Source organism: Anolis sagrei, chromosome 2 (assembly GCF_037176765.1).
Source record: "Anolis sagrei isolate rAnoSag1 chromosome 2, rAnoSag1.mat, whole genome shotgun sequence".
Taxonomy (NCBI): domain Eukaryota; kingdom Metazoa; phylum Chordata; class Lepidosauria; order Squamata; family Dactyloidae; genus Anolis; species Anolis sagrei.
This window is the reverse complement of record NC_090022.1, coordinates 178,772,892-178,780,785: the sequence shown is the minus strand read 5'-3', so window position 1 is coordinate 178,780,785 and position 7,894 is coordinate 178,772,892.

Here is a 7,894-nt window from a genome sequence, read left to right as displayed (position 1 = left end):
CTAGTATTTCTGGCTAATTCTCACTGCTTTTCTGTACGCATCCAGCGACTGTTATAAACAATGTAAATGGGCCCGTGTTGCTAGCTCTTCCTGTCAAAAGGCATATATCCTTTTCGCTTAAAAAGAGGCTGTTTTGATTTGTGTTGATAGCTTTGCTATAGTTATTACAGAGGTATTTTTAAATAGTAGTGACAGCCCTGCTTTCCCCCCCTCCTTTTTTTTCAGTGTAATCTTGAGCACATCCTTTAATCATTCTCGAGACTCTTGCCCTCCCCTGGAAATGTTGTACTTGCTGCACCCTTCTTTAAATTACCCCTCTAAAAGGGAGACTTAAAGGCCAAGAGACCCCAGAAATATTAATTCTATCTGAAATATCAAATAGAGTCTGACCTACCCCCGTGTTTGTGTGCATGCAGCTTCAGGTCGTCTGCCAACTTATGGTGACCCCATGAATTGTAAAGGTTTTCCCTAGACAAAGAATCTTTATGTATTTATTTATTTATTTATCTATTTATTTATTTATTTATCTATTTATTTAAAACACTTATATTCCACCCTTCTCACCTCGAAGGGGACTCAGAGCGGAGCACAACATATACATGGCAAACATTCAATGCCCGGATACAATACATAAACATTAAAAAACATTTATCTAAATATTAAAATACACCATTTAAAATAGCACAATTTAAAACCGTCCTAGCCATCCGCATCAAATCCAATTGGCCCTGTCATCTTTCCCATTGTCACTTCATTGCCCTGTCCCGAAAGCTTGGTCCCACAACCAAGTTTTTACCATCCTTCTAAAGGACAGGAGGAAGGGGGCCGACCTGATCTCACAAGGAAGGGAGTTCCATAGCTGGGGAGCAATCACCGAGAAGGCCCTGTCTCTCGTCTCCACCAATTGCGCCTGTGACAATGGCAGGACGGAAAGCAGGGCCTCCCCGGAGGATCTTAATCTCCGGGATGGTACATAGAGGGAGATGCGTTTGGACAGGTAATTTGGGCCGGGGCCGTTTAGGGCTTTATAGGCCAAAGCCAGCACTTTGAATTGTGCCCGGTAGCAAACTGGCAGGATTTCGTTTCGGGGAGGGGGGCTGAATTTTTTTCCAGGGAAGGTTTCGGGGGGGCGGGGGCGGGGGGGGGGCTGAGTCTGAGTGAAAGAGGGTCTAGCCTAGCAAACCTTTTGTATCATTACCCCAATACCCCCATGCATATGGGATATATTGAGTATGGTGATCAGATCATGATATGAATAAACATAACAGTTTAAATAATGCACCAGTAAGGCCTTCTCGCAGACCACCATGAGAATTGGGGGGGGGGGGCTGAAGCCCCTCAAAGCCCCCCCCCCCCCCCCCCCCCGGCTACATGCCTGCCTTCAAGGTATTTAGGCCAGGCTGTTGCTATCCATTGGAAGAAGCTATCAGGCATGAGGAGCCATATGGCCCTTTGCATGTCATTGGACTGCAAATACTTATTCACTACCTAGTGGCTGTTTGGGAATTGCACATCAACAACATTTGGAAGCTTACATATCTTTCAACTGTCCCAATTTGGCAGGAATAACTCCAATTAGTCCTCTTTTTTTTCAATTCCAAATATCCTTGTTTTTTTCTCCTCCTTCTACATTCTTCCTTTGTCCTCAGCTTACTTTATTTGCTGCAAATTGAGTTCAAAGTAGTTGAAAAAAAGTAGTTCAAAAGTAATTTTTCTTGCAGTTACGATACAAGAGAGGAAGGGGGAAGAATCTTGCCTTTCCCAATTGTCTCGGGAAAAAGCAAACTGCTTCTTCTGTCTTGTGTGTCCTTCCACTTTAATAACTTGTGCCATTTTGGCCTCGCTCGGCTCTTGCTCGACTACATCCCTGGTTTTCCTTTGCAAAATGTTGGAGGATATGATCTGGCTGGATTGCCACCTGCTCCAGCCTGGAAACATGGGCTCTGTGACAGAGCCGCAGCCCTGTTCTGTCGCTCTTCTTTCCTCTAGAGGTGCAGATTTTTATGTTCCCACCTCTGGAATAGAGAGCGATTCTATGCGGGGGCTGGAGGTAGGGTGGTAATAAGCCTTCTTCTTCCTGTGCCGGTTGTTTTTCTGGGGCGCATCTCTCCCAAGCACTGACATATCAGGGTCACTGTCACCCACCTGTCGCTGAGGCTGGCTTTGAAGGATTCAGATTAAAGAGCGGTGGTTGTCACAGACTCCGAGCTAATTGAAAGCTGATGTGGGCATGGCGGGGTGGGAAAGAAGGATTCTGCCTCTTTGTAGAAGGTGGTGAGGAGTGAATTGCGGGGTGGGGACGGGGCTGGCTTCAGCTCAGGCCTATTTTGGGAAGTTGGGAGCATTTTGAGTGGGTTGGAGAATAATTGCACAAAGGGAAGGGGAGGTTGCCTAGCGGATTGCTAGAGAAACGAATGCCACAACAGCAAGGCAGCACACCGTTCACTCCAAGATGACATTGTGATAATAAAAAAAAAACACTGCTACTCTCCAAGGCTATGCATGCTACAGGGGAAGGAACATGTGACAAGCTGGAATGTGTCCAGAGGAGGGCAACTAAAATGATCAAGGGTCTGGAGAACAAGCCCTATGAGGAGTGGCTTAAAGAGCTAGGCATGTTTAGCCTGAAGAAGAGAAGGCTGGGAGGAGACATGATAGCCATGTATAAATATGTGAGAGGAAGTCATAGGAAGACAGCCCATGATGTTATGGGAATTGCATCCAAGGACTCCATGCCTTTGATCCCTGCTGTGTTTCATCTTGCCTCCTTTGAGAAGCAAACTGGACCCTAGCATCTCAACAAAGTACTGGGAGAGAATAACTCCTTTGAGTATGTATCTTGTGTCTGTATTCTCATCCTATCAACTCGAGAATTCCTCCAAGACTCCATTTGGTGCCCAAAATCAGACTGTGAGAAAATGAATGCTGCTTCTTACTATTGGTTCATTCTCATAGGTCCATTTTTAGCAGTGGATTGAGGGCATCTTTGTAGGAGTTAGTCCTATCTCTCAAATTAAGATGTCCTCTGTCCAATGCTGAAAAATAAGAAAGAGGCAAGTGTGGTGTAGCAATTTCACAGATGCACTCAGGGCTTGGGCGGAATTGGGTATGAATTCCTGCTCAGCTATGGAAATTCAAGGATAACCTTGGGCACATGTCACACTCTCTCAGCCTCAGAGAAAGGCAACGGCAAACCTGCTCATAAGGAGCTTTTCTTGGCAAGATATGGTCACAGAGCAGGTTTGCCGTTGCCTTCTCTGAGGCTGAGAGAGTGTGACAATACACTCAGAAAATGCTGTGTTTCCTGCACCAAATAACCATGCACAAACTCTGATGCTTGTTTATATCAAAATTTGTGCATGTTTATTTGGTGCAGAAAACACAGCATTTTCTGAGTGTATTGTCAAAGGCTTACAGACCCAACCTCTGAGGATGCCTGCTATCAATGCAGGCAAAACATCAAGAGAAAATGCTTCTAGAACATGGCCATGCAGCCCGAAAAACCTACAACCCACTTTTTGAGTGTATTCCTTGCAAAACAGCCACATGTATATTTTGCATAAATAATTCCCAATTGTGAACAATCCTCAAAAACTGCGAAAGAAAGTGGAAAGAAAATTACTCCCCAAGCACACATTTGGCCATGTCACTCATAGCATCTGGTTCCTATTGCAGGAACTCTCTGCTCCGGAGAGTGGTGGATGCTCCTTCTTTGGAGGCTTTTAAACAGAGGGTGGATGGCCATCTGTTGGGTGTGCTTAGCATGCGATTTTCCTGCTTCTTGGCAGTGGGTTGGACTGGATGGCCCACAAGATCTCTTCCAACTCTATGATTCTATGATTATCTAATGGCAGGATTGGCACAGAGGGAGTATTTTTTAGAAAAAATCCAGAAACACAACCTTCTCCAACCGACTGAAGTATTATAGTCCTTTCTAGTTAATTTATGTTTATATTATTGTTTATCCTACCTTATGTATTGTATTGTATTGTATTTTATTGTATTGATTATATTGTGAGCTGCCCGGAATCTCATTGGGAGATGGGGAATAAACTTAATTTATTATTATTATTATTATTATTATTATTTATAGTTTTTCATTCAGTTGCGTGTTGTGTAGGTGGAAGGAAAGACCATGAGCTATGCACTATTGATTATATTGTGAGCTGCCCTGAGTCTCATTGGGAGATGGGGCAGGATATAAATAAACTTAATAATAATAATAATAATAATAATAATAATTAGTTATAGTTTTTCATTCAGTTGCATGTTGTGTAGGTGGAAGGAAAGCCCATGAGCTATGTACTATTGATTATATTGTGAGCTGCCCTGAGTCTCATTGGGAGATGGGGCAGGATATAAATAAACTTAATTTATTATTATTATTATTATTATTATTATTATTATTTATAGTTTTTCATGCGGTTGCATGTTGTGTAGGTGGAAGGGAAGACCATGAGCTATGAACTATTGTTTATATTGTGAGCTGCCCTGAGTCTCATTGGGAGATGGGGCAGGATATAAATAAACTTAATTTATTATTATTATTATTAGTTTTTCATTCAGTTGCATGTTATGTAGGTGGAAGGAAAGACCGTGAGCTATGCACTATTGATTATATTGTGAGCTGCCCTGAATCTCATTGGGAGATGGGCGGGATGGGGTGGGATATAAATAAACTTAAATTATTATTATTATTATTATTATTATTATTATTATTGTTTTTTGTTCAGTTGCATTTTGTGTAGGTGGAAGGAAAGACCATGAGCTATGCACTATGACCACACCGTCTGCAAACAAACTGTGGTCATGGTGTATAGCTGCATAAACGCACCATGAATCTGACGCTGCACAGTGAAGCTGAAATCTAAGCATTCACTCTTTTCTAAAGAACCAACCACCTCATCGATTCCACATCACACTGTCCATTTTCAGGCCTGTTGAGCCAAACCTACGGTTGGTTGGGATCTGATCATTAAGGAGTGGTAATCCTGTCTTCTAGATTAGCATTCCTCTAACCTTGAGGAAGCCATTCTCCCTAATTCAGTTAGAATCTCATAATAGCTGTTGTTGTGGTTGTAGTACTTGTTGTTGTTGTTTCTCTTTCTTTCTTTTCTAATGGGGAGGGCAGGGGGAGTTGCCTTTGGTTGCATGCCAGCCTTGGAAAAGGGAGGGAGGGCTTGGCATTTGGCCATTGTAATGAACAGCTCTTAGCCAGGGCCTGTATTGATCGCTGCTAAGTGCTGGTTGTTCCTTCATTGCTGATTCAGAGGTTGATTCATGCTGGAGTGTCCAGCTCGGAGATGCAGGGGGAGAAGTCCAATGGCGGGGGCGGCTGCTGTCCTGCTGGAACGGCTAGCGATGTAGCCCTTCAGCTTGGCTTTACGAGGAGTTTCCCCAGCTCAAGTGGAAGCTAATGAATCAGACAGTCCGGCAGAAAATCCTGGGCCAGTGTTCAGAAGGAGAGCATAAACAAACAAAGCAGACATTTGAGGATCAGTGCAGGATGACTGGCCATCTCTGAATTGGATGGCTGCCTTAATCAAGTCTGGGGAACTTGTGGCTTTTCAGTTGCTTATGGACTTATACCTTATACTATCCCTTTGCTCTAGCCATGGCCCATAGAGATAATAGGGGGTCTGAACTAAATCATTTGGAGAGCCTAACTCCCCTTGGTCTAATTTAGTTTGAGTGAATGCTACTATAAGGCAGATCCTGCAGCCAGTTCTGTTTTCTGGAACTCAAGCAACGTACTGCCATGGTTAATTCACTAATCAGATCAAAATGTAATAGCTTTTATCATTGTGTTCTTTTTTCAATTTTCTTTGGATATATTAGCACCATTCATTGTTGTGCCATTGGTTTTGCTTACTATCACACTCCATGGTAGGTTTTCTGGTCTTAAAGCATCATAGAATCATAGAATCAAAGAGTTAGAAGAGACCTCATGGGCCATTCAGTCCAACCCCCTGCCAAGAAGCAGGAATATTGCATTCAAATCACTCCTGACAGATGGCCATCCAGCCTCTGTTTAAAAGCTTCCAAAGAAGGAGCCTCCACCACACTCTGGGGCAGAGAGTTCCACTGCTGAACGGCTCTCACAGTCAGGAAGTTCTTCCTCATGTTCAGATGGAATCTCCTCTCTTGTAGTTTGAAGCCATTGTTCCGTGTCCTAATCTCCAAGGAAGCAGTAAACAAGCTTGCTCCCTCCTCCCTGTTACTTCCTCTCACATATTTATTCATGGCTATCATGTCTCCTCTCATTCTTCTCTTCTTCAGGTTAAACATGCCCAGCTCCTTAAGCCGCTCCTCATAGGGCTTGTTCTCCAGACCCTTGACCATTTTAGTCGCCCTCCTCTGGACATATTCCAGCAAAGAGCAGCCTTTCTTTCTTTCATATGTACTGCTTGTTTCATATTGCAGCAGCACAATAATAATAATAATAATAATAATAATAATAATAATAATAATCTTTATTTATACCCCGCCACCATCTCCCCAATGGGGACTCGGAGTGGCTTACATGAGGCCAAGCCCAAACAACAAAATACAATAAAATATGACCAAAAACGCAAATCGAAAACGCAAACAAAGCACAATGTGGTTGACAGTCTTCAAGGCTGTCCCCTTTCAGGGGGAGAAGGGCGTGGTAGAAATATAGGAAATAAATAAGGCTGCGTATTTGTTGAATCGTTATTTTTATAGCTTTCTAAAATTAAGATGAGAGTAAGGGTGATAAAAATGCACAACACATCATCTTTCAAATGCATGTGTTCTAAATTCATAGAATAATAGAATCATAGAGTTGGAAAAGACCTCGTGGACCAGCCAGTCCAACCCCCTGCTAAGAAACAGGAAAATCACATTCAAAACACCCCCAACAGATGGCCATCCAGCTTCTGTTTAAAAGCTTCCAAAGAAGGAGCTTCCACCACACTCCAGGGCAGAGAGTTCCACTGCTGAACAGCTCTCACAGTCAGGAAGTTCTTCCTAATGTTCAAGTGGAATCTCCATTCCTGTTGTTTGAAGCCATTGTTCCGCATCCTAGTCTCCAGGGAAGCAGAAAACAAGCTTGCTCCCTCATCCCTATGACTTCCCCTCATATGGCCGTATCATGTCTCCTCTAAGCCTTCTTTTTTGCAGGCTAAACATGCCCAGCAATTTAAGCCACTCCTCATAGGGCTTGTTCTCCAGACCCTTGATCATTTTAGTCACTCTCCTCTGGACACATTCCAGCCTGTCAACATTTCCCTTCAATTGCGGTGCCCAGAATTAAACACAGTATTCCAGGTGTGGTCTTCCCTGGATCTAGACACTATACTCTTATTTATGCAGGCCAAAATCCCATTGGCTTTTTTAGCTACCACATTCCATTGTTGGCTCATGTTCACCTTCCTGTCCACAAGGACCCCAAGATCTTTTTCACACGTACTGCTCTCAAGCCAGGCATCCCCCATTCTGTATCTTTGCATTTCATTTTTTTCTGCCTAAGTGGAGTATCTTGCATTTGTCTCTGTTGAACTTCATTTTGTTAGTTTTGGCCCATCCCTCTAAACTGTTAATTCAAATTTAGGAAAAAGAACAGAGTGGTCAAATGCGATCCAAAAGTTTGTTACTCTAAAATCTGACCATAACCTGTTGCTCAGCACCATTTTAAGACACTGAATTTGCTCTTGCTTTTATATAGTCAGTCAATTTCTGTCAACGAGCAGCTTCCACACCCCCAATCTTTTTTTAAAAAAATCTATCAAGGGAGAGGCAGCATTCTTTTTAAAAAATATGATACAGTAAAAAAAAATTGGCTGCTGTCAGCAAATTAATAATAATCTCTAAATCAAACATTTCTACATCACCTTTTAAATAACTCAAAAATAGCTTTAGTAGATCCATTAGT